This window comes from Stegostoma tigrinum, chromosome 36 (assembly GCF_030684315.1).
Source record: "Stegostoma tigrinum isolate sSteTig4 chromosome 36, sSteTig4.hap1, whole genome shotgun sequence".
Taxonomy (NCBI): domain Eukaryota; kingdom Metazoa; phylum Chordata; class Chondrichthyes; order Orectolobiformes; family Stegostomatidae; genus Stegostoma; species Stegostoma tigrinum.
The window spans coordinates 9,512,755-9,532,759 of NC_081389.1; the positions used below are offsets into that span (position 1 = coordinate 9,512,755).

Below are 20,005 nucleotides of genomic sequence, written 5' to 3' on the forward strand. Positions count from 1 at the left end.
TTTATAACAGTGTTTGGTATCTGCATCTGCTTGTTTGCCTCAATGGAAACAGTTATCCCTCAGTTGGCAGTGCAGGGTTCAAACCCCACTCTAGCCAGTCTGAGTGAGTGTATCCTGAAGCTAGGATCTGAGGCTATGTTGATGCTCCCATGTCTGGTAGCTTCATGTGATCTGCCCATGCTTTCATTGTGTGGCTCTCCCACCCTGTCTGTGACTAACCAAACATAGCCTGGTACAGAACAATGTTTCCAGCTATGAAAGCCGCGTTATGTTCTAACGTGTCAGCCTGTTAGTCTTTTAACAAATTCTTCCACAGCATTCTCCTAAGCAAGAGTCCCTTTCATCCCATTAAGGACTCCCCATTCCCCTTCATCAGATAAAGATCAAAATAAGCATTTCACATTTTTTCTGGAGCAGAATTTCAAAGTTGGATTGATTCCAAGTGGGGTTGCCCCGATTCCTGTTCCAGATAGTAGTCACAGGATAAGCCCCATAACTCCTTTAGTAATGGTACCCCTGGAACGGCAGGAAGGCATTGCAATTCAGAAATCCTGTAACTTCTGTATCAGGAGTGCCCAATGTTATGCAGCACCAGCGAAATTAGAACCTTGTGTTTGGCAGGTCAAAATTCCTGATCCTTTTCCCCCTCCATGTTACACCCATTTCCCGTCACAAACCTTTCCCTGCCCCAGCTCACTTCTTTATGACTGGCCTGCTGATGAGGGCAAGAGCTGTGGGGAGAGAGATGGAATTGGAATTGCTGTTTGCTGGGTTAAGACTACTTTCCAGTCTGCTGCAGAGGGAAAGCACTGAGGGAACACCTCATCTCCTCTGGGAATCTCTCACCTCCAACTTATGTGACAGTAGACCGTCCAACATCCAGAGATCTTCATTGTCAGTCTGATTCTCTGAGGATTTGCGACCAAAAATTTTCCTGGAATAAAGACTCAGTGGACAAAGTTATAGACTGCAAAGAGATGGTGATGCCTCATGGTATTATTGCTGAACTGTTAACCCAGAAACCCAGGTAATGTTCTAGAATCCTGGGTTCAAATGGCAGCTAGTGGAATTTGAATTTAATGTGTACCTGGAATTAAGACTCTAACGATGACTGTGAATCCATTGCTGGTTGCCAGGAAAAACCCATCAGGTTCACTAATGTCTTTTAGGGAAGGACACTGCCATCCTTACCTGCCTGTGAATCCAGACCCACAGCAATGCGGTTAACTCGTAACTGTCACCTGAGCAATTAGGGATGAGCAATAAATGCTGGCTCGGCCAGCGATGTCCTCATCCTGTGAATGAGTAAAGGAAAGAAAAACAGAAGATATTCAGTCCATCCCATCCTATTGTTTGGCTGGTCCCTCTCCACCATCTTTTCCCAACGTTTTCATTTCAGTATTTACCAAATTTTGTAACTTTTTTGTGGAATCTGATTCCTTCCAGGCAAAGCATTCCAGAGATGATCAAGGCAGCTCACTGTAAAAACAGAAAATTTCCTCATTGTTTCTTTTCCATTCACGCTGTTTCTTTATGTTTTGGTTGGCAGCTCTCTCATATCTGAGTCAGACCCTGATTCTAAGCTTACCCCAGGGATTTGAGCGCAAAGATCAAAGCTGGCATTAGACTGCAGTACCTGGGGAATGCCGAACTGACAGAGATGCCATCTTTTGGGTGAGACTAAGCCTCTGTCTATCGTCAAGTAGACATAAAAAATCCCATGACATTAGGATGAGAAAGTGTCTTGAACGCCAATACTCTTCCTTCGATCAGCGCCAGCAAAAACAGATTGTTTGGTCCTTATTGTATTGGCTGTGCGTAACTTGGTTGCTATGTTTCCTAAATTGCAATAGTGACTCCAATTCTCAGTACGTTCATTGGCTTTGAAATGTTTCGAAATGTCCGATGGCTGTTAGAAATGTAAGCTTTTCATACCAATGACTTTTCAATCTGTGCTCTGATTACTGATGTTCCTGCTTGGGGAAACAGTTTCTTCATCACTTACTCCATTCAAACTCTTCGTAACTTTGAACACCTGAATTAGACGCCCCATTGACTCTCTGAGAACTAAGGAGAACAACACCAGTTTCTCCTGTCTCTCCACGTTCCTCAAAGTCACTCTTTCTAGCTACCATTCCAGTCAATCTCCTCCATTCCTTTGCCGCTATATTCAATATCTTCTGGTATCTCCAGGGAGGCCTAATTTCAACATAATTTCAAAATGTTAATCATTAAATCATATATCAATGATTGATAGCCATTTACCCATGCCTCCTTGTTAACATCCTCTTGTTTGACCAAGGAAAATGTGTGGATTCTTGACAGGTTTTTCAACTGACTTGAGATATTGAAGATTTGTGCATTTGAAGGGCATTCCCTCAGGCAGCAGATGAAATGGACAGTAAATGATCCTGTTGCAGGGTCTAAGGAGCTACATGGATCCAGGCTCATGGTTGGAGACCCAAACGGCAATAAACTTGAGACATTGTACAAGTGAAGACAATCAGTCTGAATGGAGGAAGTTCTTTTGTTTGTTGGCCCTCAAATAATTGAAACTTTCTCCCTAGGGTGAGGGAAGAGATATTTTGTGAGGCTGTCACATTACACTGCCAAAACATGTGGGCCCAGTTTATCCCCATTAACAGACACTTGATAGTGCAGTCAGACAAGCTCTGGGCTCACCACTCCCATGTCTTATCTGTCAATGGCGACATCCAGACAAAAGTTTAAAGTGACAATATCCCATTGCGTTACTGCCACGATCACCAAAATGGTGGCAGGAGCATCAGTGTCATAGGAAAACCAATGTGTATCTGATCATCCCAACATGAATGCACATGATTAATCCTTCAGGATCAGTATCCTGGAACTGCTGACTTAACACCACTGTGGGAATACATTCACTACAGTTACTCAAGTAAAGGGCACAGCCCCTTTCCAAACCAATGGACAATAAATAGAACATAGAACATAGAACAGTACAGCACAGAACAGGCCCATCAGCCCACAATGTTGTGCCGACCATTGATCCTCATGTATGCACCCTCAAATTTCTGTGACCATATGCATGTCCAGCAGTCTCTTAGATGACCCCAATGACCTTGCTTCCACAACTGCTGCTGGCAACGCATTCCATGCTGTCACAACTCTCTGTGTAAAGAACCCGCCTCTGACATCCCCTCTATACTTTCCTCCAACCAGCTTAAAACTATGACCCCTTGAGTTAGCCATTTCTGCCCTGGGAAATAGTCTCTGGCTATCAACTCTATCTATGCCTCTCATTATCTTGTATACCTCAATTAGGTCCCCTCTCCTCCTCCTTTTCTCCAATGAAAATGCTGGTCTTTCTAAAATCTCCCACATTCCAGAAATATTTTTTGAATAGTGTCCCTCATTAATCTTTATAATTCACCACCTCAGACAATACAGCCTGCTTAATTGACACACTATTCATCTGCTTCAACATTCACTCCGTCCACCACCAATGCACAGTGACAGCAGTGTGTACCATCTACAACGTGCTCTGGAACAACCATCCAAGACTCTACAACAGTACCTTCCAAACATGTGACTGTGATCATCTAGAAGGACATGACAATGGATACCTAGAACACCACTAGCTGCAAGATCCCCCTAAGTGGCTCACCATCCCAACGTGGAAATATATCACAGTTCCTTCAGTGGGTAGCTGGTTCAAAACACTTTACCTACCTCCTTTGACATCCCTACACTATACAGATAGGGGTCTCTTGTGGTAGTGTCCCCACCTCTGGCCAAAGCCTATCTGCTTCCAGAGGTGTGTCATCTCACATCTGAATGGGTTAGCTAAAAAATATTACCCCCATGCAGACTGCAGTGGTTTAAGAAGGCAGCTCCTCATCACACCCCAAGGGCAATTAGGGACGGGCAATAAACATTGGCCCAGCCAGTGACATCCACATTAATGAATGAGATAAGAAAGTGGAAGGCCTCAGCATTTGTTTGATAGTCTGGGACTAGAGTTATAGCAGTAATGCCAGACTTTTAATTTGGCTAGATGAAGGGAGTCCCCAATGCAACGTGTGTCTGCAAATATCTCGGATATTACCATCCGGGTCGGGGTTGCTTCTGCGTTGTACTGTTTCATTAATGCATAAGAGTCAAAGAGAGGCTCAGGCAGCTCAGGCTGGTTTGTGCTGCGGAATTATACCAACAGCATGAGTTCAATTCCCACACTGGCTGAGGTTACTATGAAGGACTCTCCTTCTCAACCTCTCCCCTTGCCCAAGGCATGGTGACCCTCAGGTTAAACCATTACCAGTCGTCTCTCTCTCTCTCTAATGAGAGAGTAGCCTGTGGTCCGGTTAGATTATAGTGCCTTTACTTTTGAGTCTGCAACACAGGGAAAGGTCTTTCAGGCCATAGAGTCCGTGCCAATCGAAAACAAAGGGGTAACTGTCCTAACAGTAAGCATATTAGCCTTTACAGTAATTTCCTCCGCATAATTTCCAACAAAATAAATCATTAATCTCAGATTGTTCTTTAAATCTTATGGGAAGGTTTTCAAGATATTTGTTGACTTCACCATAAGGCTCTTAGGCAGAGGATTCGAGCGCTTAGTGATTTATTTATCCACACAAATACTTCAAAATCAAATACAAAGTTTACTAGTTCCACGTGTATGAGTGCAGGCAACGTTGTAATATCACTGGACTAGTAATTCAGAACCTTAGACTAATATTTTCAGAGAGTCATACAGCAAGGAAAGAGACCCTACAGTCCATGCCAAACATAATCCCAAAATAAACTAGTCCCACCTGCCTGTTTGGCCCATATCACTCCAAACATTCTTTGTTAGGGTCGTAAAGTCATAGATATGTACAGCACAGAAACAGACCCTTCGGTCCAACATGTCCATGCTGACCAGATATCCTAAATTAATCTAATCCCATTCGCCAGCATTTGGTCTATATCCTTCTAAACCTTCCTATTCACGTACCCATCCAGATGCCTTTTAAATGTTTGAATTGTGCCAGCCTCCACCACTTCCTCTGGCAGCTCATTCCATACACACACCTCACTCCTGTATGAAAATGTTGCCCCCTAGGACCCTTTTAAATTTTTCCCCTCTCATCTTAAACCTATTCCCTCTAGTTTTGGACTCTCCTACTCTGGAGAAAAGGTCTTGTCTATTTACTCGAGCCATGCCCCACATGATTTTATAAACCTCTGCAAGGTCACCCCTCAGCCTCCAATGCTCCAGGGAAAATAGCCCCAGCCTATTCAGCTTCTCCCTATAGCTCAAACCCTCCAACCCTGGCAACATCCTTCTAAATCCTCTCTGAATCTTTTCAAGTTTCACAACATCCTTCCTACAGCAGGGAGACCAGAATTCCACGCAATATTCCAAAAGTAGCCTAACCAATATCCTGTACAGCCACAACATGACCTCCCAACTCCAATATTCAATGCACTGACCTATAAAGGTAAGCACACCAAATGCCTTCTTCACCACCCTGTCTACCTGCGACTCCACTTTCAAGGAACTATCTAAATGCCTTTTAAAATTGTAACTGTACCTGCATCCATCGCACACAAACCACTCTGTGCAAAAGAAAAGTTGCCCCACATAACTTTATAAAATCTTTCTCCTCTCACATTAAAAATATGTCCCCATTCTTGAAATGCCCCACTCTAGGGGAAAGACACCTGCCATTCACCTTATCTATGCCCCTCGTTATTTTACAAACCTCAAGAAGGTTAGTTCTCAACCTCCTATGTTCCAGTGAAAAAAGTCCCAGCCTATCCAGCATCTCCTTATAACTCAAAAACCTCCAGTTCCAGCAACAGCCTGGTAAATCTTTTCTGAAACCCTCTCCAGCTTAATACTATCCTTCCTGAGTGCTCTGAGGGCATGGGTTCAAATCCTGCCATGGCAGTTGATAGAATCTGAATTCAATAGAAAACCTAGAATGAAAATTGGCACCATGTAGCTTTTATCAAAGATGGTTTAGACCCCAACTGTTTCATAATGGCCTCTAGGGATGGGATATCTGTTGTATGTACCTGGTTATGGCTAGTACATGTGACTTCAGACACAATGTGGTTGCCTATGAGCAATAAATTCTAGCCTAGCAAGAGATGCCCACATCCATTGAATCGTGGGATGTGAAGGTGACGCTGTTGGATATGATTGAGAAATGGATCTGGGCGCTGTAGAGGGAAAGGGTCTGGTAATCCAGAGTTGCTTCAACATTTTCAGGATCTGTCATTGCTCTGGATTTGTTGGCTACCACACAATCTGGACTGGAATGGTCTTGGCAAACCTTGTTCCTACGTTAACTGAGTCTTTTAAGCCTTCGACTGAAGATTCAGAGTTGGTGAGAACAGTTGAACTGCGCGGAAACAGACCCTTCAGTCTAATTCGTCCATGCCGACCACATATCCTAAATTAATCCAGTCCCATTTGTCAAGGTTTAGCACATATCCCTCTAAACTCTTCTGGTTCATGTGCCCATCCAAATGCCTTCTATATATTATAATTGTACCCATCTCCATCATTTCCTCTGGTAGCTCATTCCATACTACCACCACAGTCTGTGCAAAAAAAGTTGCCACTCAGATCCTTTTTTAAATCTTTCCCCTCTCTCCTTAAACCTATGCCCTCTAATTTCGGACTACCTTATCCTGGGAAAAAGATCTTGGCTATTCACCCTATCCTGCGTTTGTCTGTTTCCAGCAGATTTTTTCTTTGGCTGCAGTACAAAAACTTTCAACTTGTTTTTCTTCCATAAGTCTTGATTTTATCTGGAACTTCAAAAGAATTGTTGTGTAAAAGACAACATTTCTAATTCTCTGAATTACTGGTGTTGACCAACGTGTCCTAAATCACTTCACCACCAACTGTGTGTGATCATTATTGAGACACTAACTTTGATGAACCCAAATAATGCATTCCTGATCTGAATATTTCACATTTATTTTAAGATTAAAAATCATCTGCATAACTGTTAAAAAATAGTTCTGTTAAAACAACTTATCTGGCAGTCCGGGACAAAGCAGTCCACTTGATGCCACCGTATTGCCCCCGTCAATACTCACGCTTGCCACCACTGACACACAATGTGTACCATCCAGCTCCCCAGCACCTTGTCAAACTCCTTCAATAGCATCATCCAAATCTAAATCCTTCCAATTGGGCCGCATGGTGGCTCAGTGGTCAGCACTGCTGCCTCACAGTGCCAGTGACCCAGATTCGATTCCACCCTCAGGTGACTGTCTGTGAGGAGTGTGCATGAGTTTCGTTCAGGTTTCCTCCCACAGCCCAAAGATGTGCAGGTTAGGTGAACTGGCCATGAGCTATACAAGATTTATAGTGATCGGATGGGGTGGGTCTGGATGGGGTGCTCTTTGGAGAGTTGGTGTGGACTTGTCCCTTGATGGGCTGAATGGCCTACTGCTACGCTGTAGGGATTCTATGATTCATCCACAACCTTTGCCACCTCGAAGGATCCCACCACCTGCAAGTAGCCCTCCAAGCCTCACACCAGCCCCACTTGGGAATAGATTGTCATTCTTCACTATTGCTGAGTCAATGCCCTGGAACTCCATCCTTTCAGCACTGTGGGTATCCGTACACCAGACGAACTGGAGGAATTTGAGAAGTTGTCTCACCATCACTTCCTCCAGGGACAATAAAGGGGATATAGGGAAGGCAATGGCACAGTGGTCATCTCACTGGACCAAACATCCAAGCAAATGTTCTGGGGACATGGGTTCAAATCCTGCCAGGGCAGATGGTGATATTTGATTTCAATAAAAATCTGGCTGAATGAGGAACATGTAAATGCTGTCAATTGTCAAAAAAAAATCTGCTTCACTCATTTCTGAAGAAACGTCAGCTTTCCTGCTCCTCTGATGCTGCCTGGCCTGCTGTGTTCCTCCAGCTCCACGCTGTGTTATCTCTGCCTCGCTCATGTTCTTTAAGGAAGGGAATCTGCCATCTTTAAACTGGATTGGTTTACAAGTAATTCACAGCAACATGGTTGGCTCTCAGATGCCTGTTGGACAGTTAGGGATGGCTAATAAGTTATGGCCTAACCAGCAATGAACACATCCTGTAAACTAATTTAAAAAAATGCCCAGCCAGCAACACCAATAGCCCAATAATGATACTTTACTAATTGCTAAAGTTTCAGGTTATTGTTAACTTTTGGTAAAGCATTATTTATAAATATGTTTAACAAAACTTTTGCTGAATATGTTTAACTCTCCACTCATAAGCTATATTTTTTGGTCAGGCAATATTCAGCCACATTAGGTCCTTTCCTCTGATGTGGCGTAAAGATGGCTATCGTATTTCGCAAGGCTACGATTGCAGTACGCACTGCTCCATTTGTATTTAATGCCATAAGTTAATATTACCATGCATGGTCTTGTCAAGTCTATAAATAGCTGGCATGAGGTCTGTGGCTATGTATAACTTATTCCTGTCTGCTGAAAATGGCAGATGGCATATTACTGGGCAGTTCAGACTAATTCCATTAGTTGGCTTTAAGAGAACGACCTTTGCACGAGTCTCTAGCTTGGCCCATCGGTTGTCCAACTGACAAGACTGGCTTTCCATTCTGTACCTCATTCAGCTCTGAGTTCCCTCTCAGTCTTCACCATTTCTAAGCCATGCATTGATGCAGGGAACATCACCTGAAACATGGAGACCCAGCCGACAACCCAGAGCAAACGTCAAGACGTTAAGTGAGGAGTGCTATCACCTCTGATTCCAAGGATTATAGGTGCAAATCCCAGTCTGGAAACTGGAAACCCTCACGAGCAATCTTGGCTGGCACCCAGTGTGGCACCAAGGAAGTGCTGCCCCATTGCTGGGTGCCATTGTCTGGATGAGACGTTAGACCCAAACACCCCATCTACCCTCTTAGCCCTGTTTTAATAACAGCTAGAGGAGTTATCACCAGTGTCATTGTCCCAACATTGACATCACTGACCAAAGAAAAGATTATCCAGATCTGATTGCTTTGTCATTTGTGGGATCGTGCTGTGCGTCAACTGGCTGTCATGAGCCCTGCATTCCTTTACATTTCAAAAACACTTGGCTGGCAATCACTTTTCAGGATATGCGCAGTTTATGAGTGGCACTACCAAAATGGAAGTCTTCCCTTCTCTTGTAGTCATATATCAGTGCAGCCTGTTTGAGTTTCGGTCAATGACACCATCCTGCCTAATCAATGCCCGCTAGGAACAGACTTTGGTCTCTTGTGGCAAACACAGAGAGATTGAAATCCTGTGCGGTTTGCTCTGGTTCCCAGGCTGATTTACACTGGAAGCCCAGTCAGCCCATTGTTGCCACCTCTTCCTTTTCCTCCCACTCCTGGTGGTATTTCTTCCTACTGAAAACTCTTCCAGTCCCCAGTTCCTCTTCCTACCGGGAGCCTTGGTGTTGACTGTCCTTTCAATACATCTTTCTCTTTCTTTCGGTTGCTGTCTCTCTGACACATGTCCTTCATCTTGGCTTCTCTGACCTGTCATGTTGTGATCTGCATCTTCGATGGGTTAACGTGACATCTCTCAAGTCAACCTCAGCTGGAATATGGGTTTGAACCCTGTTAGAAGCGATCTGAACCACTCTGCCCATCTGGTCAACTACCTCCCCGGGGAGTCCATGTTCCCTTGGCAGCAGAACACTTTGACCTCCATGGTGTAACCAGGACGCACCAATTTCTTTCCATCTCATGGCTGACAAGGAATCTCTCATGCTTTTACTGCCCAACATGGGTGTGAGTTAGAATGATCTGCAAATGAATACTCAACCATCAGGTTCCAGGTAGGACTTGAACCCCAAAACCTCTGGCTCAGAGGCTATCACTGCACCATTAGACCTGCTTCCTCTTACATTAGCCCCAGATAAAAAAAAGCACCTTAACAAGAAACACAATTTGCATTTATGTTTAATGTTCCATAACATTAATAATTACATAATGCACAATTATCAATGGTGTACAAAGTTATGGAGATGGAGTGGTTTGAAAATCATTGAGGTGTTCGATCAGCCATGATAGTATTGAAGGTGAGCCTGGTACAAGGGGCTGAGTGGCCTATGTTTCCTACAACCTCAGGACATCCCAATGAAATACTTTTGTCCAAAAGGAAGCAAGGTGTTCAATTTGCTCATAGCAATCTCCCACTAACAGTGATGCAACAATATCGTAATCATTTGTTATATAATCTTGTTTGAGAGATAAATATTAGCCAGGACACCATGGGAAGCACCCCACACACCAATACCCTGCCAACTCTTCTTAGTAATAATGCCATAGGACCTCTAAGATCCACTTGATACAGAAGATGGAGATGCTGAAAATCTGAAATAAAACTAAAACTCAGCAGGTCAGGCAGCCTCTGTAGACAATGAAAACTCGAGTTAATGTTTCATGTTGATAACCTTTCATTTGAACCTAGTTTTCATAAATCAGCAGATTGGTTTAATGTCTCGTCCTAAAGACAGTGTCTCTGACAGTACAGCACTCTGCCAAGCACTACGTTAATTCTGTGCTCAGGTCTTTGAGGTGGGCCACAATGTTCTGGCTCAGAGATCAGCTTTTTAAATAGTGAATCATGTCTCCCAAATCTCCCACAATGTTGTTTTTCGACTGATGTCCGCTTCAGCCTGAGCTTTCCATTCCTCTTCTCAAGATTATGATGACATACATTCTAATCCCCCGGAAATATCAGCTATCTTGACAAGTTACCGTATGTGCGGAAGGTTTGAGATTGTCACTGAGTTCATCTTAAAACTCACACTGAGCTAAGACCCAAATGCTGCTCACAGCTGCTGTTCTGATCTGCACCAAAAGTCAAATAAATACAACTAAAATAACTAATTAACACTGAGTATGTATTGTCATGAGTGACTTGTCTAAGAACAGGATACAGGCAACTAAAGATATTCAGCAGTTGAAGGAATGTAGTAGTGTCACTGCTGAGCTGCACATTAGATATAGTCAGTTTAACATCACTTATCAAAGTGTAAATCCAGATTAAGCAAAATCATGTTAACAAATGCAGAAACACGGCATGTTGCGATGTGGTGACAAGGAAGCTTAGGTAGTTTTCAAAAGCGGCTCATTGTTTGAATTCATTGGTCTTCACATGAAAGTAGAATTTTGCTCTTCTTAATAATATTTGTCAAAAAAAATGGGATTGTAAACCAAATAGTCAAGAGTGGTACAAAAAGAGAAAACGCTGGAGAAAATCAGCAAGTCTGGCAGCACCTCTGGAGAGAGAAATATAGTAATTCAAGTCCAGTGACCCTTCTACAGAACACTGAAGCCATCAGTGATATTTGCTCTTCACTCCATGCTGAATGGTTCTGAACAGGAAGCCTTTTATAAACTCTCTCCTTTCCTGTAAAGACTGTAGATGCTCGAGAACTGCAATTAATTTGATAGACCATTGTTGGAGTAAGAAGATCACTTGGGATAGGCAAATAGGGGTTTGGCGAGCTGTGATCTAAACGAATAGTAATGTTCTAAGGCCAGCTATGTTTGCTTCTCACTCGATTAGTATTAGCTAAATATGGTTCCCACAAATTCCTTTCTTAACACTGCCAGCAACTCTTCTTCTATTGGAGAGCGAGAGTGGAATTTCTTAATGGATGGAAGCCAAAATGGTAGGGAAATGAAAATTGAAGCCTCTCTGTGAAGGCTTGTGTTTTATGGTGGCCAATTTGTAAAAAGGTGAGGGGGGATTTTGAAAAAAAAATTGACAAGTACATTACACGTTTAGGCAGGTATCTAATATCACCATTTCATTTTATTGCTTGCTATCAGTTTCCCCCTGAAGGAGTTTTATTTTTAGATCAAGTTGCTCTATTCTGGAATGCACTCCCTGGGCCTAATGTTGCAACTGAAGCAGTTGGTGGGAGGTTGGAGGAGCAGGCATCAAAAATGTCAGGGCCTGCATGCTTTTTAATTATAAGAACAGTGCAATATAGATTACTGGTGAGATCGCACAGAGGCACTAACACAAAAGTGGCCTCCACACCCAGGCTCTGGTTCAAGTGATATTGGCTTGATGTCTGCCACAGATCACAGATAAAAGTACCTACAGCAGGGGTAGCAGTCACGTGACTCCGGCAAGCCAGCCAGTGCACCTAATACATTTCTCGAACATCCCCCTATTCGCAAATATTTTCATGCGCTATCATTTGCAGTTACTAACTACTTGTTTCCCAATATACATTATTACAAAATGAAATTAACATTACTTAACAAAACTGTGTTAGCTCTAGTCAGTTCCACTTCCCTCTATCTCCGCACATACATTGCAGGCCTAATCTTTAAATTGTGCATGTCTTCTAATGGTACACATGTGTGTTATCATTGGCTGCTCCTGTGTTATCTGCTCATTGCTAGAGTGATGGTCCTTCTCTGGGGCCCAACAGCTAGTGTTCTGCTTTACATGCATCTCCACCACCTGACCTCCTCTCAATCTAACAGCACTTCCTGCTTTCCATTCCTCCCTAATCGATTTTCCTTGAATACATTTGCGCTGCTTGTTTAGCCAGCCCACTTGAATACAAAGTTTCCCTTTCTCACCGACCTCTGGTTTAAGAAAAGACAGATTGGGTCTCACATTAACACCTTATTCGAAAATCAACACATCCGACAGTGCGGGACGCCACAGATCCAAACATGTTTGGGAGAAGAGAATTCCCAGGATCCTACCAAACAATATTGACTGTAGTGTACTGCCCGTCAGTCAGATAGTGAGCTCCATCAACCCAGCTTGGCTGGACTAAGGAGCAAAGTGATCAAAGATTGGTGTAGGCTTTTGTGCAGTGTAATTGATTGTAAGTAATGGGGCCGTCCATAGGAAAGTAGCTTTGACTGATTACGGTTTAAAATTCAGAAATAACTAAACCAATCCACCCTCTTGAACAATACAAGGCAGAGACCGCAAAACTGCTTTCCAGCAACACGCAAGAAACATTCTTTAATTATTCATTTATGCTGCCCCTGAGGGCAGGTTTTTGGCTTATTATCAGTCGATCTTCCATTTTGTGTTTCGGCCAGCGATGGTTCCTTGCTGTTTTCCAATCTCAGGGGCAAGACCAGGAGACAGGCCCAATGTTTGTCGAGGGATGGAACCCGTACTGTTGGTGTTATTCAAACTAACCAACTAGTTAAACTAACCAGGCCTTTTGGTGGGAATTCTCTGTCCCAGTTATTAAATCTTATTGTGTCATCTTTCAGGAATGATTGAGCAACTCTGGGCCAAATCTCAGTTTCAGTTCCTGAGGGAGTGCTGAACAGTCAGACACACTATCTCACAGAAGAGTCGTTAAAACGTAGCCTGGTCAGTTCTGGAATGGATGCACTGTTTCAAAGAGGAGCAGAGATCCTGGACAATCTCCAAAAAGAAAACCACCAATTACAAACATCTCATCTTTCTGTTTGTGGGGACTTGTTGTATGCTAATTAGTGGCTGCATTATCTACGCAATAACATTGACTGCACCTCAACAGCCCCCAATGAACACTGGCTGTTAAATGAATTGGGATACTCTAAGGTTGTGAAAGGCACTACATAAATGCAAGATCTTCCTTTTGATTAGATTAAGGAATAAGGAAAAGACACTATACAAATGAAGGAAAAGACACAATATAAATTAAGAAAAAGACACTGTATAAATGAAGGAAAACATACTACATAAATGAAAAAAGGCACTATATCAATGCAAGTTTTTCTTTTTGATTGAATGGTTGAATGAAGGGAAAAACATGATACAAATAAAGAAAAGGGCATCATATAAATGCTAACTTGATTGAATACTTAGATAAAACTAAAGTGTTTTGAAAGGGTGTGGGAAATGTGATTAGAATTATGGCAAATGTCAATGTGGATGAATTAGCCTGTTTCTTCATTATTACTGCCTTCCTATGTATATGTAATTAACTCTCCTTTTTAATGGGTTCTGCTTTTATCTGGTTGATGAAATAGTTTTCGTATTCTGTGATATTTCAGAATGAAAGTCAATACAATCTTGGCCAATAGTTCACGGTAATCAGCAGCAAGACCCTCTAATGAAAACATCAGTGTATTTTTGTAGTCAAATGTCTAACATTCTCTGAAATTATCTGAAAAACATGCAGTTCAGTTTCCTTTTTGTAAAATGCAGCCCCACCAGATCTTTTCATTACTTCTTCTCTCGATATGAATATCACTGGCATGGCACCAATTGTTTATCCCCAATTACCCAAGGAGAAAATGGTGGTGAACCCCTGTGGTGGGGATAATTCCACAGTTTGGTTGGGGAATGGAATTTCAGGATTTTGATCTAGTGACAATGTAGCCATGGTGATATGAGTCCACAGTAGGATAGTTTGTGACTTAGAGTCATAGAATGGTACAGCACAGAAACAAATCCTTCAGACTTGGAAGGTTCCATGATATCGTTGGTGTTCCTAAGTGACTGTGGTCTCTGAGATGCTGTTTGGCCTGCTGTGTTCATCCAGCCTCACATTTTATTATCTTGGAATTCTCCAGCATCTGCAGTTCCCATTATCTCTGTGGTCTCTATCCTTCCAGGTTTTGGAAATTGTGGAATTAGCAGAATGTGATGAAGTGTGTTCAGCGAGTTGCTGCAGTGAACACTGTGACAGCCTGTGTCAATGTTATGGGGAAAAACATCAAAGCCTGTAGCTTTCTTTGGGGGGGGGGGGGGGGAGGTGTCAACAAAGAGATGGGACAAGCCAGGTCTGCTGCTGTTGCATTGGCTGTACCCATCCTATTGTTCTTACTAAAGGAGAAGAATCATCCTTCCTTCTCCCAAGTTTTTGTTAGTTTTTTTTTCAATTTTCACATCCTTGCCTTACTTGCAACAAAAAGAGGATAGACTAGTGAAATCCACCGCTCCCCCCCCCCCCCCCCCCCCCGCCGCCACAGCCCTCGCCGGATCTTGCTGGACTCACTATTCATATCCTTGCCTGGGTTGCTGTTTCTGTAAGAGGAGGCAGTGGTCTACTCACGATACCACTGGGCTAGCAAACCCACCCCACACTTCAGTCTTCTGGGCAATGGGATTCAAATTCCATCATGGAAAGTGGTGAAATAGAATCTCTTTTGTTTCTAAATTCTGAAATAAAGGACTGACCTCATGGAGAAGATGATACTGTCAATTATTTAAAAAAACAACACTCATCTGCTTCACTAATGTCCTTCAGGAAGGGAGATCTGCCATCCTTACCTGGTCTAACCAACATGCAACTCTAGATTCACAGCAATGTGGTTGGCACTTAACTGCCCTCTGGGCAATGAAGCTGGCTGAACTGAAATAAATCCAAGTCACATGCACAGACCATGCTGCTGACCCAGCTAGCTCAGAGCCAACTGCTAGAATAAGCTGAACCCCTGATGCTCCTCTTTTCAGCTATCAGCCAGGGCTCCCTGATTGGGCCAGGTTAACAACCCAATCAGGAAAATCATATTCTACGAGATCCAACTGGCTGATCATTACAATCATTACATCAACCTGCACTCCTATGATTGAATTTTTCAGAAACTGATGAACAAAGGCATTAATTCTTTATGTATTTTCATGAATGATTTGAGGGTTTAACAACTAACTCATAGCTCACTCTATAATTAACAGGTATTGCCCTGTGACTAGAAAAGGCAGCAAATAGTTCCCTGTAAGAAAGTGGCTGCAGGTTAAAATTACTAGGTAAGATTTATTTACATCTGATACAATACACAGAAGCAAACAGACTATGATGAAATGAACAGCTGTATACAATATATAACCTGGCCTGTTGTTTGAGGGCAAGTGAAGACCAGAAACTGAAATCCTAACAGTTCTTTACAGTAATAATTCTTCCGTAAATGTAAATGAGAAAACATTTTGCCTGACACTGGATTCTCCTGTCTCTCCATTTTTCCAGTCCTTTTGTGTCTCTGGTTTATTCTTCAATGTGATTTCCTAATTTCAACATGATCAACCTGATTTCCTATCTCCTCCTCAAGGAGATAATGTGACTTTCACCAGGCATTTCCTGTTTAGTATGGCTCAGATTAGAGCCATTGACATTAAACTGTAAGGCACTGCATCAGCAAGAAGCCATGGATTTGTAAAGGGCATAAAGTTGGTGCTCTCATGGGGAGACACTGTTTAAATCTGGACACCATCCTTCTAACTGCCCTCAGCATCTCAGGATTGGAGGGAATTCACAGAATCATAGAATCTCTACAGTGTGGAAGCAGGCCATTCTGCTCATCGAGTCCACACCACCCCTCCAAACAACATCCCACCCAGACCCACCCCTCTACCCTATCCCTGTAATGCCACATTTCCCATGGCTAATACACCTAGCCTGCACATCCCTGGACACTATGGGCAATTTAGCACGGCCAGTCTGCCTAATCAGCATAACTTTGGAATGTGGGACGAAACTGGAGCACCTGGAGAAAACCTACACAGACGTAGGGAGAACATGTAAACTCCACACAGACAGTTGCCCAAGGCTGGAATCGCATCCTGGTCTCTGGTGCTGTTTATTGCCTCTGAAGAAGTCTCAGTGCAACCACTGGTCAAGATCCATTCTGACCTTTTGAAAGAAATTCCAGTAAAAATCTGTAGGGATTTGACTAGTGCTTTGGGACATTGATCTGAAGACAAAATGCTTTTTTAAAATAGCATTCATATACAGAAGGGGGTCAAGACCACTTTTGTGTTACAGGTGAAGTATATACAAATGCATCTGCTCAGAGTACACATCCAGCAAGAACATATCAACTAGAGTTATGTATGCATTATAATATATACTGGATGTTTTATATATTGGCCGATAGATGTGAGTGTTGTCAAGGTGTCTATTGCATGGGTGTATACGTGGTGCAGTATATGGGATGGGTGGGCAGTAAGTGAGGTTACATTGTGTGAGTATATACTGGGAAGGGTGTATATTACATGGGGGAATATTGGGCAGGTGATTTTATTTTTCCTTTATTCACTCACGGGATGAGGACATTACTGGCCAGGCAGCATTTACTGCCCAGAGGGCAGTTCAGAATCAGTCACATTGCTGTGTGAATGGGGTCACATGTGGGCCAGACCAGGTAAGGTTGGCAATTTCCTTCCCTAAAGGACATTAGTGAACCAGATGGGATTTTCTGACAATCAGCAATGGATTCATGGTCATCATTAAATTCTTAATTCCAGATATTTATTGAATTCAAATTTGACCATCCGCCATGTTGGGATTTGAGCCCGGGTCCCCAGAACATTATTTGGGCCTCTGGACTAACAATCCAGCGATAATACCACAACACCATCACCTCCCTTAAATTACTGGGTGGATGGATACTGGAAGGAGAACATTGTGGGTGGTACATATTCGACCAGTATATATTGAGTGGGTTACATAATAGAAAGTGTATATCAGGTGTTTGTATTCTGGATGCCTACATTTGGGTGGAGTGTATATTTAGTGAGAATAGATAAGAGATGTGTATATCACATGGTATGTACAGGTATACACTGGGTGGGATATGTATAGAATGGAATGCATTTTGAATAAGGTGTGTATTGCTTATTGTTAATACATTTAGGTGGGACATATTTTAGGCAGGGTGCATATCGTATCTGGCATATTTTGGGCTTGGGTGGGAAATGTATTAATGACTGTAGGCTGCATGGGTGTAAATCAGATGGGATATAATTTCCAATTAGCCATTTCTAAGCAGACCCTAGTCAGCTTCTCTCTCACTGGTTCCAACTAAATTGTTTCTTTTATCGCGTTCAATAGGATAATCCAAACACGGCTGTTCAATTAATTTAAACAGCATCCGCAGACAATGTCTTAATCTCCCAATAATGCTGACTGCTCTGTGCCAGTATGCACACATCACTGAAACCTTGGATGTGTGAAATTCTTCCATTACACTGTAGTAACTACTGAAGAAAGAATCCAACCTGGCATGGCCAGCACTCATTTTGTACTGGCACCGTTTCATTGGGCACATTATTTCACACTACCCAGTGACAAGTACTTCAGGTTTATTGCAGTCTTTTTAATGGAAGAAGTGGTTCAACGTGTGTTACAAGGTGCACGGTAGAATTCCCCATCATTTACTGCCACTTTCCTCCTCTCATATTAAATCAAAAAGAAAGACGTGCATTCCTACAGCACCTTTCATGACCCTAAGACATCCCAAAACATTTTACGTCCAGTCAAATCCGTCCAAAGTGTAGCCACTGTATAATGTTGGGAACTCAACAGCCAATCTCTGCACGGAAAACTGCCATAAAAAGCAGTGTGATCATGACCAGGTAATCTGAGTTTTTGTTGTTTGAAAGTTAAATGTTAAAATTGTATGTATAAGAGAAGTCTTTGGGTTTTTTTTAGTAGCGTCAAAGTCCAATGTTTTCTTTATTTACTTGATTTTCTTCGTACGGAACTGAAGTGCTTTTGTGACAGTGTATACATACACAGAGACTTTATATGAATAAAGTTTATTTTTGAAATAAAAAAGTTTGAAGATTAAACTTATATCGGGGGAAAAAGGGATAGATAATACCCCTGCTCTTCTTTGAATGGTGCTGTGGAACCTAATGCCTACATCTGAGAGGTCAGAAAGAGCTCTGTTTGAGCATCTTCTGACAGACCGGAATTGTTGATTCAGACGGTGCTCAGTCAGCAGGATGCAAACAGCTAACAAAATGCTGACCGCTGTGTCTCATAGGGTGGTATTCTTCAGTTCGAGAGCAGTGGTGAGTTCAAACTCACTCTGGAGACTTAAGAACTCCAACACTAGCAATACCATCAAGCCAGGGGATCAACACTTGGTAGAAGGAAGAGTGCAGGACGGTGTTCCAGAGCTGCACCAGATATAACTAAAAATACGGTATCAGCTGATTATGGTGCCCTGCAAGCCATCGTTGAAAATGGAGAAGGCCAGAGCATCAGTGCATCTAAGATGTCTAAATTATTCGCACAAACTTTAGTCAGAAGTATGACCCATTTCGGCCTCGTCTAGAAGTTCCAATATCTCAGATGTTGGTCAGTCTATTCCATTCACTCCATGTATATCAAGAAATGATTGGAGGCACTGAATACTGAAAAGCTGTGGGTCCTTTTCTGATGAAGGGTCTAGGCCAGAAACGTCAGCTTTTGTGCTCCTAAGATGCTGCTGGCCTGCTGTGTTCATCCAGCCCCACACTTTGTTATCTCTTAAGCTGTGGGTCCTGGTAACTTTTTCACACCTCATGGATCCCAACCGCTCACAATAGAGAGGGATGATCTAAGTTCAGAAAAAAATTTTGAACTGTGCAAAGCCAAGCAGCTTGGCAGAATATAAAACAGCAAAGAACAGTCTAACCATTTATAAAGAGGGAAAAATCATGTCTGAGAGAAAGCTAGCCAGAAATATTTAAAAATATAATGAGAGCTTCTATAAATAACTATATAAAAAGTGAACACAGTGGGCATTTGTCCTATAGAAAGTGAGAAGTCATAGGAGATGGGAGATGAATCGATTTTACATCTTTCCCTCTGAGATGTGCTGCAGGGGGAAGGGATCATGTTCATCTTCTACGTGTGCTTCGAGCTAAATGAATTATTTATGCATTCTACTGGTATAACATAGGGAAATCCAACAGATAATCTGCACACAGCCTAATCCCAGAAACTATATGTGACATTTGACTGGCCAATCTAGATCTCGCTGGTGTTGAGGGATAAATAGTGACCAGGATGCCAGGAAATTATCCCTGCCATCCATGTGTTATAGCACGGGGTCATGTGTGTCCGACAGATAAAGCAGAGATGGTTTGATAAATTTTGTGAAATACAGCCACTCTGAGAGTGTAGCTGTCCTTCAACATGGAATTGTGAGCCAAGTTTGCAAAATTCAGTCATTGGAGTCAAAGTTGGACTGCAACCATTATCACATCTGTACTTGGAGTCCGTTTCTGATGTTCCTCAGACAGCTCAAGAACAGCCATCTTCCAATTG

The 20,005-nt window shown here is 42.5% G+C and overlaps 1 long non-coding RNA gene across 1 annotated transcript in view; it reads left to right on the forward strand.

The window, feature by feature from the left end:
• The window catches only part of LOC125446710 (uncharacterized), a 56,228-nt gene extending 41,562 nt beyond the window's left edge, over positions 1–14,666 (forward strand). Inside the window, exon 3 of the long non-coding RNA XR_009442994.1 lies at positions 13,248–14,666. This is a non-coding gene — a long non-coding RNA (uncharacterized LOC125446710). The remainder of the gene's footprint in view (positions 1–13,247) is intronic.
• The last annotated feature ends 5,339 nt before the right edge of the window (positions 14,667–20,005 follow it).